A 15162-nucleotide genomic window follows, 5' to 3' on the forward strand; every position below is an offset into this window, starting at 1 on the left:
AACAATAGAGCGTTGGCACTTACATTGCACATGCAATGTAAGTCGCTTTGCATAAAAGCATCTGCCAAATGCATTGATGTAAAAGTAAATGCTCAAAATCTGCAGACTGGCTTTGACTTTCGACAACTAGTTTTGATTCCTCTTGACTGTAAATCTGGGCAAAAATCTGGACAAAAGTTGTGTAGTGTATTCCAGCCTTTACCTAAAACAAGGAAACAAATGAATAAGTTTATTATTAATTTGTGGCCATGATATCTCGTTTTTTCTCCCACATGTCATTTGGGGAGCTCTGTACGAAGCTACTCGTCTCACACAGGATAAAAAAAAACTACAAATGCTGTAGGGAGTGGTTGATGGTGGTGTTGGGAACTTTTTATTCCTTCATCGAAGCAAAAACCAGGAGATGTTGGGATATTGTTCAAGCAGAAGTTCTTCTTTATTGAGCGTGGCTGCAGTCCAACAATCTAAAGTAACATAACTTTTCATGATGTCTTATAGGCATTTTAGGAGGAGGGACTTTTGAAGGTGGAGACAAATTCAAACAATGCAGAGGATGATTTGATTCAATCAAGTGAAAACCAGTTTGGCAGGTTATCTGGCTTGCTCAAGAGAAACAGGCCTTAATCAGCATAACACTATCCTTCAAATGATCCAATCAGCCTGACAGTACCACCCATACCTTCACATGATCACAGAGACAAAAGCACAGCTGTACATTGAGCTTAATGGTCAGGAAATGCATAAAGACAAAGGATGAGGGTGAGAGTCTCAGCCATTGACTTATTTTAGAGAACAGGACTGGCAGGAATCTCTTGATATAATCATCATAACCGCTGCTAAAATTTCTCAGTTTATATTGAAATCTAAATTAAACATTTAATAAATTTGTTATTCTTCAGTGGTTTCTAGATAAACAAACAAAAATTTAAAAAGTGTATTTATGGGCGTGCTCCTTATTGGTGAGCCATACTCTTATCCACAAAAACATTCCCAGAGTAGTTACACTCTACACTCTACACAAAGCTAAGAAGGAAAGTCATTTGAGCTTGCTTGTATCTACAGATAAAGTTGCAATTTTTACATCTGTAGTCACAATTGGGATTGGATGGGAAGTAAACTTTCAATTGTGTGTTTATTTCAGATTTGTGTATACTACTGTATATTAAAGGGGTGGTAAAACACCTTTTTTCGAAGGCTTGATTGTGTTTGTGGGGTGTACTGTAACATGTGTTCATGCTTCGTTTTTAAAAATTCGCATTATTTTTCACATATTTAACCATTATTCTACACTGCTCTGTCTCTCCTTGTAAAAACGGTCGGATGATTTCCAGGTTCTATGAAGCCCCCCCCTTCAAAATACGCAATGGGCTCAGATTGGTTAGCTGGCCCAGTGTGTTGTGATTTGCTAACCGCCAAGTGCACGTTGTTCGGAAACGTCACGCCCCCTTATCTTTACCGGTAGTTTGTGCTTCAGTAAACAACGGCGTCAATATTGCCATACCAGTTTGAGCCCGAATCAGACCCAGAGAATGTTAGTGGAGAGGATCGAGCAGAACCTGTTCAAGAACGGCTGTTAAAGGATGTTTCAGAAAGGTATGTTTTTTAAGATTGCAGATCGCAATGACACTGTTACTTTTGTATATTTAGAACGATTGTAGCTAAATATCTGTCGCCTGAACTATTAATCCAATACGAACACTAAACATTGGCTTTACAACAGTAGCCAAATCAAACACAAAACCATGTTTAGCATGCCTGTAGATAAACAATACATAAAAGCTATAATCAAAGAATAATTTACACTGATCACATAAACGACAACAACCACGAACATTCCAAGTTCGCTGCGCTGGTGATATTAAACAGAAGTTTGTATGTGTTTGTCGGATAAGTATGAATTAACGTTAGCATTTAACAAACTGGTTTGTGGAGCCAAACAGCGTTGTCCTTCGTTTACTTCCTTGCTACAACGTACAATTAACAATACAAACTATTACAGGAAAACACAACGACGAAAAATAAATCATACTTACAGGTTGTGGCCCGTAAACAGTTTCTGTTTTTAAAGTTGGAACTGCTCCATCTTTCAGGACTAGCCGTTGTGCGAATCCTTCATCGGAGGAGGGGTTTATGTAAATATTGGGCTTAGTGATGTCAGCAAGCCTGCAGGAATGTCGTGTAGTCCCTACTGGCCGTTTTTTGTAGTTCTTAGAAATTGATTTCTTTAAAAGCAAATATCTCCCTTTGCTTTAAACTTTGAAAGTTGTAACTTTGCAGATGTTGTTTATGCTCAAACAGCAACATTACACACTAACTAAAGTTAGAAAAGTGAAATCGTGTTTTACCACCCCTTTAAATGTAATAATATACATTATAAATTACATTTCTATTTGTTTTTAAATATATGAAACTTGACTTCATTTTCTGTCTTTGTGTAGGACTGAAAACCAATCGGTATCATTTTTCTGCATGCACTCTGGTTGAACAAACCCAGTGTTCAGACCCTTTAAAACTGTGTGTGTTTTTTTTTAGTGACTTACTAAAACAGAACTAATTCACCATGGCACGCGAAAAGGACTACTACAGTCTCATGTATGGGCTGCAGGAGCTTGATTTCCAAGGAAAAGCAGTGCCCAGTGATCTTGTACTAATAGGTGAACATGCCTTTCCACTTGCCATGAATCCAAGAGGTCAGGTGTTGATGGCTGCATCTCTTTACGGTCAGGGACGTATAGTGGTGTTGGGACATGAGGAATACCTAACACGCTTTCCTGGCCTCGTCGAGAATGCTTTAATGTGGCTTATGTTATGTACTGGTGATGCCGGCATTGTAGGAATTCAAAGAAGTTTACGTTCAGTAGTTGAAAACTTGAACTATTGCCCTATCAAGACAGAGCTAGGAGACTTCCGTAATGAATTAGCTATATATATCACAGATGCTTACAGTGTTGAGACCTGTGCAAAGGATCTGGTTGCTTTCCTCAAAGCTGGAGGTGGTGTGATCATTGCTGGCCAAGCATGGAGTTGGTCTTATGACCATCTACAAGAAAACACTTTAAAGAACTTTCCAGGAAACAAGGTGTGCAGTGTTGCAGGAATTTATTTCTCTGAACTCCCAGGAGAAGTTGGCAACTTTCCTGTTCCAAGAAACATCCCTACTAGTTGGCTTTCTGTATCGTAAGTTCAGCACACATTTTTGCTTTTTACCCATTCTTTAAAAAACCATTCACTATTTGTCTTGTCTTTTTTTCAGAATAGGCAAAGACTTCAAAGATGATCTAGAGTTCCTGCTACAAGGTGTGTCTGAGTTTGACACCCAAGGAGGGGCTATAGCATCTGAAGTGATGGTGCACGGACCATTAGCATTCCCCATTGCAGTCACTCCCGATGGAAAAGCATTCATTGCTGGTGCTTATTATGGACAAGGTCGAGTAATTCTGGTATCCCATGAAGGCTACCTGGGCCGGGACTCTCTGTCCACATTCATGATCAATGCTATCAAGTGGCTTTATGAGGGTCGGAAGGGTGTTATTGGGATCCTACCCAGCCTCAAAGCAGCCCATGGGGTATTGAGCAAATCAGGTTTAGATTGCCAGTTGACCGGCTTCAGAGAAGATCTAAGCATCTACGTCTGCACTTCCTACAGTGATGCCCAATGTGCAGAGATCCAAGAATTTGTTGCTGAAGGTGGAGGACTTCTGATTGGGGGTCATGCCTGGTATTGGGCTCAGACCCACTGTGGCTGCAATGTGATGACCAAATACCCAGGAAATCATATTCTTAACAAGATGGGATTGTGTCTCTTAGGCAATACCTTGGGTGGAGGGTTATATAAGGCCCTAGATATAGAGCATAGTTGTAGAGAGGGGTACCACTTTCGTAGAATGCTGCAGCGGTTTGCTGAACATGTAAGCCTGGGGAAAGAATTGACTGCTCATGAACAGGGCTGCTTGAAGCAGTTGGGCAGGGACTGTGCCAGTTACTTTTGTATGTGTTCTCATGACAGTGCCGCCTACACCTCAGTTTCAATTCTTAGTGACATAGTGAAGGAGGTAGGTGTTCCACAGGTGTGCAGTAATTGTCCTGTCGAATGTGCTAAAGACCACCTGATGCTCCAAATTGGATCTGAGGTATACAAAGTGTCACCTAATCCTGATGCCCTACTTCCATACATCATCAAGGACAGACCCAACTTGCCCACTGTGTCTAATGCAAGAGTTCGGATCAGTGCTAACACTGCGGGTATGAAAGTTTTCTTGCCAAATGAAGGAGGAAAAATGTTATTCCTTGTTTAGTTTGACTATTTTAAGCACTATAAAATTACTTGTTTCAGGTTGTGAAGAATGGATAAGCACAGGCGTATATCTTTCTCATGGTATGAAGACGTACATATCAGTACCTCCAGAGATCGTTGGGAAAAATTGGCAGGTAATCAATAAAGTCTACTCTTATACATGTTTCCAATCAAGGAATGGTGCTGTATGTAATAGTTAAACTTGTCATTCTAGATACAACCATATTACACATAGGGCTTGGATAGCATGTTATTAACATGATGAGATACTCTATGTAGGTGCAGCTTGGTTGCCAGACAGATAACATTGGTGGAGCAAACATCCTGAAACGGGCTCCTGTGGTCCATGAGCGATTCCCTTTGGACACAGAAATGGTCCAGGTCTGGAATTTGTGGGGAGGGCTCATCTACCTAATAGCACCTCCCCAGAGCAAAGTGGATGGGGTGGAAATTGTCATGCAGGTCTCAGTACAGGCTCCATACTTCAAATCTGGTAAGAATTCTGAATTAATATTCAGTGAGAATCACAGTGAGGTTTCTATTCAGAATGTTTAAAGGTACAAGCGATGTCACACATTTTTTAAGCCAAAACATTTTTTGTCACATACAGCAAACATCTCCTCACTATCCGCTAGCTGCCTGTCCCCTGAACACACTGCAAAAAAACGCGGTCTCTGTAGACAGCCCAGGCTCCACAAACGGCAAGAAAAACAAACTGGGCTAACCCGCACCACGAAACATAACAAACTGTTCCAGCCAATAACCGACAAGAGGGATTTGGGGGGTTAGTGCGCGGATGAGGAGGAGGGAGTGTCTAGCTAGCCTCTGTTTTGTTTGACAATACTTCGAACGTCAACAAGAAGTGACGTCACCCAATATCACTTAGATCACCTTTAAAGGTACATGATAAAACTTGTTCTGTCCCTCAGGAGAGACTAGTGTAGCTGACTGGGTGAGCGGGATCCGTTCGGCACCTGCCCCCTGGGCAGAACTTGAGTTTGAGAACATCATCATCACATTAGAATCAAAATTTATAAGTAATCTGGACTGCCCTGATGAGGTGGTTACACTCTGGGATACCATAATGAGAAGCATAACTGACCTGGCAGCAAGGCCTGCCAAGTTGCCCCGCAAGGAGCGGTTTGTTGCAGATGTTCAGATCTCTCACGGTCAGTGGTACTATTGCTGGGATGAAAAAAAAACATCACTATTACAACAGAATCATGCCATTATTACCTATTATATTCTCACAATTCTGATGATAACACGTCCCCCATTTCACCCCTTCAGGTTTCATGCATGCTGGATATCCCATCATGATGCAAACCAACTCTGCCCCAGCACTAATAAACGTAAAGGAAGCCTATAAAAGTGGTCTTTCGGGAGCCATTCATGAGTTGGGTCATAACCAGCAGCGTGGAGTTTGGGAGTTCCCTCCACACCTGCAACCTGTGGTCCTTGTACGTACATGAGGAAGTTCTGCGATTTAATAGAGCTAATGCTCATCCAGCCATCACTCTAGAAAAGCGTCAGGCTCGTGCCAAGATGTATCACAGTGGCGGAAAGGATTTAAAGGGGTGGTAAAACACGATTTCACTTTTCTAACTTTAGTTAGTGTGTAATGTTGCTGTTTGAGCATAAACAACATCTGCAAAGTTACAACGTTCAAAGTTTAAAGCAAAGGGAGATATTTGCTTTCAAAGAAATCAATTTCTAAGAACTACAGAAACGGCTGATAGGGACTACACGACATTCCTGTGGGCTTGCTGACATCACTAAGCCCAATATTTACATAAACCCCTCCTCTGGGAACACAATACATAAAGGGGGCGAGGCCATTTTATGTTGCTTTGGAAAAGAGTTGTTGTGGTAGTAGCGAATCACAACACACTGGGCCAGCTAACCAATCTGAGCCCATTGCGTATTTTTGAGGGCGGGGCTTCATAGAACCAGGAAATCATCCGACCGTTTTTACAAGGAGGGACAGAGCAGTGTAGAATAATGGTTAAATATGTGAAAAATAATGCGAATTTTTAAAAACGAAGCATGAACACATGTTACAGTGAACCCCACAAACACAATCAAGCCTTCGAAAAAAGGTGTTTTACCACCCCTTTAAAAAGCTGGAGAATGTGGACGGCACTCGAGACTTACATGCAGGTAAGAACAGACTGTGTATAATGTTTTAACAGTTTGTTTAATCAGTTAAATGCATGTGTTTTAAAACATTGTTTGATAATGTACATTTTTGGTTATATCATCATTGCCAGTATTGTAATTTTTTAAAGAGAGATTAAAGCAATAATGGATTATTTGTGAGCCCTAGAAGTAATAATTCATTATTTTAAGGTTAATTTTTAAAAACAAAACAATAAAATCTTATGCGGAATAAATAAATAAAAAAAGTAATTCTAATTGTTTATGTAATTATTATAAAAAATATAATTATATAAATATAAACCATATATATTTATACCCATTTTTGTGTGTAATCTTCCATCATCTTTCTTTTTTCTTTTTTTTTCTTTTTTTTTTAAGCTTCAGGAAAAATTTGGCTGGGATGCTTTTAAGAAAGTTTTTACTGCCTACCATACTATGAATGGAGTGCCAAATGACAATGCAGGCAAGATGAATCTGTATGCTGAGACCTTCTCCAAGGTGGTCAACATGAACTTGTCCCCCTTCTTCAAAGCGTGGGGTTGGCCCATCCAGCCCAGCACAGAAGAGAAGATCTCTCATCTCCCTGAGTGGAATGACCATCCTATGAGTCAGTACGCATAAGAACGTCTCAGTTTTAATATAATTGAGGGGTTAGATTAAGTATACAAGATGATATATGCTTATCTGGAGTTTCATGGACATTACTGTATTCATGTCTCTCATTTGAATGAATTGTGTGTAGTGAAATGTGTAGATGAGCAATTGATTCATATCAATATAAGGCACAAACTTATACATATAATTTAAATATTCTGAATGGCTATTGGGCAAGTGGGCTAAGGTTTTATATCCTGAACATGCATGTTAAAAACACAACATATACATAAATACCAAAAACTACATGTATGTACTACAATTAAAATACTGTCAGTATGGCATGGCATTTTGAATTGGTGTACTTTCCTTTCTTATGTAAGCAAATTAATCATACATATTATTTTAAAAGATAATGAATGGTGTGTAATGTTGATGTGATTTGAAAATACAGAATTAAGCCTTATTGCTAAAGTTTATAAAGTGCTAAGCTCTGCATTGGCCTCTGAACAGCTCATTCACTGGTGCATCAGAGAATGGCTGAAGGAAGTTGACCATCTCATCTAGGCTGCATTCCACAACAACATTCAGCTCTGTGTTGAGGACAGTACACCCTGGCCTGGTAGACCTGGAGGACGGCCATAGCATGCAGTGAGGAGGCAACCTGCCCCGCAGCTCTATAGTTCTTTTCCACCAGAGTAGACGAAAACCTACAGGCTTTGGAGGAGTACTTAGGGTCTCCATGCCAGGTGGATGTGCTCTGGGGACACAGTTGCATTGCCACAGAACGCTCCACCGGGGGGACCCCAGCACACCCTTTGGCCGCGGCCTCATCGAGGGCAGAAAAGGCAGAAAAGACCACTGAGCAGTCGCAAGACTTCCACGATCTCATGACCTCTTCATGCACTTCCGGGAAGAAAGGAATTGGGGGCGGGTGCTGACGAGTGTCAGCACGCGCCGCCCCCGAAAACCAATCGCCAAGCCGTGAGCGCTAGGGACATGGCGGAGGGTTCCACACAAGCCCGATGCTCGCAGCTGCCCGGGAAAGCGTGGCAGTCAGTTCTGGATCAGACTCGGGCAATGCTGGCACCCCCGAAGGAGGCAGCACAGCTGCGTCTTCATCTCCAGATGACTCAAGCCCACCTTGTGATGCAGCGATAGACATAACGTCATCTGCCGGGGCGCCGAATGAAATGCTGGGCCCGCAAGAAGTCTGGCCAGCGACCTCATTCGGAAACCTCACGGGTTGCAATGTGCAAGAGGGGGGTGTAGCCCAAGGAGAATTCGTCAGGTTGTTCCACACCATCGGTCTCAAATCACCCTGGCCACCAGCCAAAGTATCCCCTCTCGTGGAGGGAATAGATTGGGGTGTGGTAGAGGGGACTCTACCTCTACGGAGGTCATTGAATCTCGAGCGCAACATTGAGATGGTCATGTTCCTGCAATGAGAACATTCAAGATTCAAGATTTTATTTATTTAGCCATTTCAACATTACAGTTGATAGGAATTTGTCTTGGAATGCTCACAAATACAACTTAATTAACAACAATACACTGACACAACAACACTTCCACACATATACCTCACATATACCCCCCAATAACAATACACAACCATAAACAACACATATTGCACATTAAGTGTGTCATTCAAGCATTCAATGTTCTAGCTTCAGACCATGTTTAGATAACGTATGGCTTGGGGATAGGTACTATCTCTGAAGCGTGATGTTCTACTGACACATCCACGAATGCTGCCTGAGTGTGATTTAAGCCCAAACATGCTAAGCAGCGTTCGCGCCCATCAGCAGAATTAATCTGTCTACCGTACCCAGAAATACACGGATGAGAAATCTTTAAAAAGACATGCGTGCAGCTCTTTTAGAGCGGATAAAACTCAACAGCAGTGTTGAAGCGCCCAGGGAGAAAACACACACTGTTGGCAGATGACAGCACAGACCAACAGCAGGAAAAAGATCTTGATGGAACACGCCGTCATACCAACACCGCTGAAGAAACACTCGGCTCCGAAGCAAAAACATAATGCGAGATTGCCGCGCTGCTCCTTTTATACCCACACGGTGGGGTGGAGTTGCGCTATGCAAATTCCGCAGACCCATGGCATTGTTTTGCCATTGGCTCATTTTGTAAGAACTCGAAGGTGATAGGCTTCTAAGCGAAACCCCCATTCATCAGTCATTGACGTAACTCGGAGTTACTTCAGTCTCTGACTATAACAGTAAAAAGTCTAGCAGCGCGTGCTTATGTTTCCCCTATCATAGTCAAAGCCCACATGAACCAGCAGTCAAGTGACGGCACTAAACCTATGACAGTGTTTGCTGAGGTCAGTCAGAGTTACAAGCCTGTAATAAAGGCTGAAGTGTTTTTTCATGTTGTTCCTCTAATTTCAGGTGTGGTAGAGCTGAACCCTCCAAAGCCTCCAGTTTCGGAGGAATCACTTGAGGTTGGAAGTTTTACCAGAACAGCCACTGGAGAGAGTTTTGAGGTGACGTTTTTTTAACATTAAATTATAATAATAAATTATTATATTATTATATTATAATAAAAAAAATTATAAGGAAACACCAGTACTTTGTTTAGGCTTGGTTTGTAGGGAATTACAAACCTGCGTACATATATTCAAACGCACATAACTATAGAACCAATTCTTAATGCGCATGTGAACGCCATCAGCGTTTCTCACAGGTTCGCGTTTAAAGTCTATGTAGAGAGAATTGTGTCGTCTTAGCGGCCCCTAATTTAATAACAAATGATTGTTGCGACGGAAGCGAATCAATCATAACTAACCTTAGCTGGAAAATAACTTTACTAAAGAACCGCTATAAAGCCAAAACAATCTCTGTTACCATAAATTATACGTTTATCTCTGTAAAGCTGCTTTGAAACAATCTACATTGTTAAAAGCGTTATATAAATGAAGATGACTTGACTTGACTTGACGTTTACAGGCTCAACTCCACCAAACTTCCCACCTAACAAAATCATAGATCTGAGTGCTGAGATCCAGGAGGACTCTGTGCTTCTCAGCTGGACGGCTCCTGGTGAGGACCTCGACCAAGGGACAGGTAAAGCACACAATTACTATACCAGAATTTAAAATACAAGGTTTTTCATTTCTTTAACATCTTCACTGACAACATAAAATAGTAGTTTCAAATTTAGATCATGAAATAATGTAAATTTTATTGTCTTCGTTGCATGTTTCTTTTCCTTTGAGCGAAATCCTATGAGATCAGGTGGAGCTATGACCTTCAAATGCTTTGAGAAAGCTTCAGCAATGGTCTGTCACGGTTCATGAATTCACTGTTTTCTTCGTGTCTCGTGTATTTGTTGTTCTGTGTGTGTGGGTGTGTGTGAGTGGGCGTTACCGCTCGTTTCAGCTGATCAGCGCGCCAGCTGATCTCATTTCCCGCACCAGCTGCAGCCTATTTACTCACATATAAATTCTCATCGCACTCTCCTCTCTTTGTCAGATCGTTGTTTGATGTCTCCAGTGTTTGTGTATCCAGTCCAGTCGGAGTTTCAGTTCGTGTCCTCGTTTCCTGTTCCTTGTTCAACTGGTTCTCGTTTTCATCTGGATTCTTCACTGTTTCGTCACCTCATCACTTCAGCACCTGTATCTGACCATCTAGTCCCTGCGTTGCCTGCCTTCCTGCGATCATTGTTCTACTGCTACTACATTCAATAAAAGAGATTACTTGCATCCTTGCTTTCTGGTTATTGATCGTGACATGGTCATGCATTCAACACAACTGCCGTCTCACCGCACGAGCCTAGATCAGTTAAAGAGCATTCATTCAATTTCAGTTTCACAATCCAAAATGGCACCACAATGTTCTTTGCAGTTCAGTCTGAAGACAAAGAAAATGCGAAATCTGAAATCTCCAACATTGCTCAAGCTTCAAAGATCTTCCCTAATCCAAAACCCCAAGGAATATCAAACCCAGGCATGAATTTGACAGTTCTTGTCATTTCTTTGCGTGTGGTAACTATGTTCATATGCTTTGTTGTTGCTGTCACTACATGGGCAGTAAGACGCAGAAAACGCCTTCGAATCTGATGCACACAATCAAATCAATCCTTATGTGTAAATTTAACATACAGTGAGGAAAATAAGTATTTGAACACCCTGCTATTTTGCAAGTTCTCCCACTTAGAAATCATGGAGGGGTCTGAAATTGTCATCGTAGGTGCATGTCCACTGTGAGAGACATAATCTAAAAAAAAAAATCCAGAAATCACAATGTATGATTTTTTAACTATTTATTTGTATGATACAGCTGCAAATAAGTATTTGAACACCTGAGAAAATCAATGTTAATATTTGGTACAGTAGCCTTTGTTTGCAATTACAGAGGTCAAACGTTTCCTGTAGTTCTTCACCAGGTTTGCACACACTGCAGGAGGGATTTTGGCCCACTCCTCCACACAGATCTTCTCTAGATCAGTCAGGTTTCTGGGCTGTCGCTGAGAAACACGGAGTTTGAGCTCCCTCCAAAAATTCTCTATTGGGTTTAGGTCTGGAGACACGCCAGAACCTTGATATGCTTCTTACAGAGCCACTCCTTGGTTATCCTGGCTGTGTGCTTCGGGTCATTGTCATGTTGGAAGACCCAGCCTCGACCCATCTTCAATGCTCTAACTGAGGGAAGGAGGTTGTTCCCCAAAATCTCGCAATACATGGCCCCGGTCATCCTCTCCTTAATACAGTGCAGTCGCCCTGTCCCATGTGCAGAAAAACACCCCCAAAGCATGATGCTAACACCCCCATGCTTCACAGTAGGGATGGTGTTCTTGGGATGGTACTCATCATTCTTCTTCCTCCAAACACGTTTAGTGGAATTATGACCAAAAAGTTCTATTTTGGTCTCATCTGACCACATGACTTTCTCCCATGACTCCTCTGGATCATCCAAATGGTCATTGGCAAACTTAAGACAGGCCTTGACATGTGCTGGTTTAAGCAGGGGAACCTTCTGTGCCATGCATGATTTCAAACCATGACGTCTTAGTGTATTACCAACAGTAATTTTCAGGTCATTGACCAGCTCCTCCCGTGTGATTTCTTACCTTTCTTAGGATCATTGAGACCCCACGAGGTGAGATCTTGCATGGATCCCCAGTCCGAGGGAGATTGACAGTCATGTTTAGCTTCTTCCATTTTCTAATGATTGCTCCAACAGTGGACCTTTTTTCACCAAGCTGCTTGGCAATTTCCCCGTAGCCCTTTCCAGCCTTGTGGAGTTGTACAATTTTGTCTCTAGTGTCTTTGGACAGCTCTTTGGTCTTGGCCATGTTAGTAGTTGGATTCTTACTGATTGTATGGGGTGGACAGGTGTCTTTATGCAGCTAACGACCTCAAACAGGTGCATCTAATTTAGGATAATAAATGGAGTGGAGGTGGACATTTTAAAGGCAGACTAACAGGTCTTTGAGGGTCAGAATTCTAGCTGATAGACAGGTGTTCAAATACTTATTTGCAGCTGTATCATACAAATAAATAGTTAAAAAATCATATACAGGTGCTGGTCATATAATTAGAATATCATCAAAAAGTTGATTTATTTCAGTTATTCCATTCAAAAAGTGAAACTTGTATATTATATAGACTCATTACATGCAAAGTGAGATATTTCAAGCCTTTATTTGTTATAATTTTGATGATTATGGCTTACAGCTTGTGAAAACCACAAAATCAAAATCTCAGAAAATTAGAATATTACATGAAATCACACAGTAATTACACAGTAATCCCATGGTCATTGAACCAGGTTTTGGTTATTTTGGCAGTGTGGGCAGGTGCAAATCCTGCTGGAAAATGAAGTCAGCATCTCCATAAAGCTTGTCTGCTGAAGGAAGCATGAAGTGCTCTGAAAATGTCCTGGTAGACGGCTGCGTTGAGTGGACAGCACAGTGGACCAACACCAGCCGATGACATGGCTCCCCAAACCAACACAGACTGTGGAAACTTCACACTGGACTTCAAGCATCTTGGATTGTGTGCCTCTCCATTCTTCCTCCAAACTCTGGGACTTTGGTTTCCAAATGAGATGCAAAATTTGCTCTCATCAGAAAAGAGGACTTTGGTCCACTGTGCTTTATTAAATCCAGAGTCAACGCAGCCGTCTACCAGGACATTTTCAGAGCACTTCATGCTTCCTTCATTTTCCAGCAGGATTTGCACCTGCCCACACTGCCAAAATAACCAAAACCTGGTTCAATGACCATGGGATTACTGTGTAATTACTGTGTGATTTCATGTAATATTCTAATTTTCTGAGATTTTGATTTTGTGGTTTTCACAAGCTGTAAGCCATAATCATCAAAATTATAACAAATAAAGGCTTGAGATATCTCACCTTGCATGTAATGAGTCTATATAATATACAAGTTTCACTTTTTTAACGGAATTACTGAAATAAATCAACTTTTTGATGATATTCTAATTATATGACCAGCACCTGTATTGTGATTTCTGGATTTTTTTTTTTTTTTTTTAGATTATGTCTCTCACAGTGGACATGCACAATGACAATTTCAGACCCCTCCATGATTTCCAAGTGGGAGAACTTGCAAAATAGCAGAGTGTTCAAATACTTATTTTCCTCACTGTTACTATGTACATCCAGCAACTTTAGAACATTTCTTAAAATAATCATCTCTATCAAACAGACTTTCTAACTTCCTGAATATTTTTGCAAGTACATGTATTGCTATCTCATTTAGAATTCCCATTTATAGTTGATTCTCAATCGATTTATCTTACTCTGAAATGTGAGCACCTTTAAATACAAATGAACAAAAACATTTCTGTACAGTAAAAGGCTTATATTAAACTTCCATCATGATGATTTAAAACACATTTTTAGTTAATTCATTCTTTGAATTTTAAATGGCGACCTATTATGCTATTTTTCAAAGTGAACTTGTTTTTGGGCTCTACTAGACTGTTGTCATGCTTGAATGCTCAAAAAACACTTAATTTTTCCACATTATTTGACATTTTTGCAGCACCTCTCTTCCCAGACTGTCAGTAAGGCTCAGTTTAGTTCCTCTCTCTATGAAGCCCCTCCTTTTGAAAACAGACTCTGTGCGTGATCCAATATGGTGGCTCCCGGCTGCTAGACTGCAACACTGTAAACAGCTCCAAGAGCAAGTTTTCAGATATCATTTTCTCTCTCTTTTCGCTCATTTTTTCCCCATTTCACATTTTCTCCCGTTACAAAACTGGACTATAACATTATACAACCTGGATCATTCATTAAAGGTAGACTATCATCCACCAACACACGCAGACTTTTCAACTTAATGTATTATTCTTCCATTCAAACAAACCTCATTGGTTCCTGTGGAAGTTCAAATGTGCTGTATAACACGAGAATGAACCTCACTGGTTCTTGCACGTCAAGCAAACATGCTTGAGCTTCTGTTTACCACAACTGATGTCTGCGTGGATTAATGTTTCTATGTGAATTAAAGCCTAATGACGTCTCAGACTGTCTGGCGGCAGATATGTAAAGATAAGGGTTTTTCCTACTTTTGAGTGATTTGTTGTTGACTGTTTTGTACATGTTGTCATTTTAATTATAATTCAAATGGATTTTGTTTTATTGACCACAATATTATTGTTGATAATTGTTGACAGGCAATTTTGTATAATTTTGAACTAGGGCAGGGGCTTGAGAAGTTTACCTATGACGACTTGCGGTTCTGAGAACCCTGGAAATGTGAAAATCTAGAGCATTTTTTGGAGGGTTGGTGCAATGTTTTAATTTATGACTGAATGGCAAGAAAATAAATTATACAATATTGTATTGTGTCCCTTGTAACAAGATCACAATGAAGCAGTATCTATTGAGATTACTGGAAAGACCTTTATTGCCACACGTTTGCACACACAAGGAATTCTTTTCTTTTTTTGGTCACAGAGGAAGCTTCCAGTACACAGAGACAACAACAGTACAGAGATAGTAAATCAAAAAATGCAGATGTATGTGAATAAGGTAAACACACACACACACACACACACACACACACACACACACACACATATATATATATATATATATATATATAGCCTATATATATATATA

At 40.7% G+C, this 15162-nt stretch overlaps 1 pseudogene across 1 annotated transcript; it reads left to right on the forward strand.

The window, feature by feature from the left end:
* The first annotated feature begins 2554 nt into the window (after positions 1-2554).
* LOC311091148 (TRPM8 channel-associated factor homolog) lies at positions 2555-7326 on the forward strand (annotated as a pseudogene). The gene is made up of 8 exons (XR_014609629.1): positions 2555-3177; positions 3254-4242; positions 4334-4428; positions 4574-4787; positions 5224-5463; positions 5585-5871; positions 6418-6454; positions 6833-7326. The product of XR_014609629.1 is annotated as a TRPM8 channel-associated factor homolog (transcript).
* The last annotated feature ends 7836 nt before the right edge of the window (positions 7327-15162 follow it).

This window comes from Abramis brama (genome assembly GCF_963993115.1).
Source record: "Abramis brama genome assembly, chromosome: 10".
Classification (NCBI taxonomy): Eukaryota; Metazoa; Chordata; class Actinopteri; order Cypriniformes; family Leuciscidae; genus Abramis; species Abramis brama.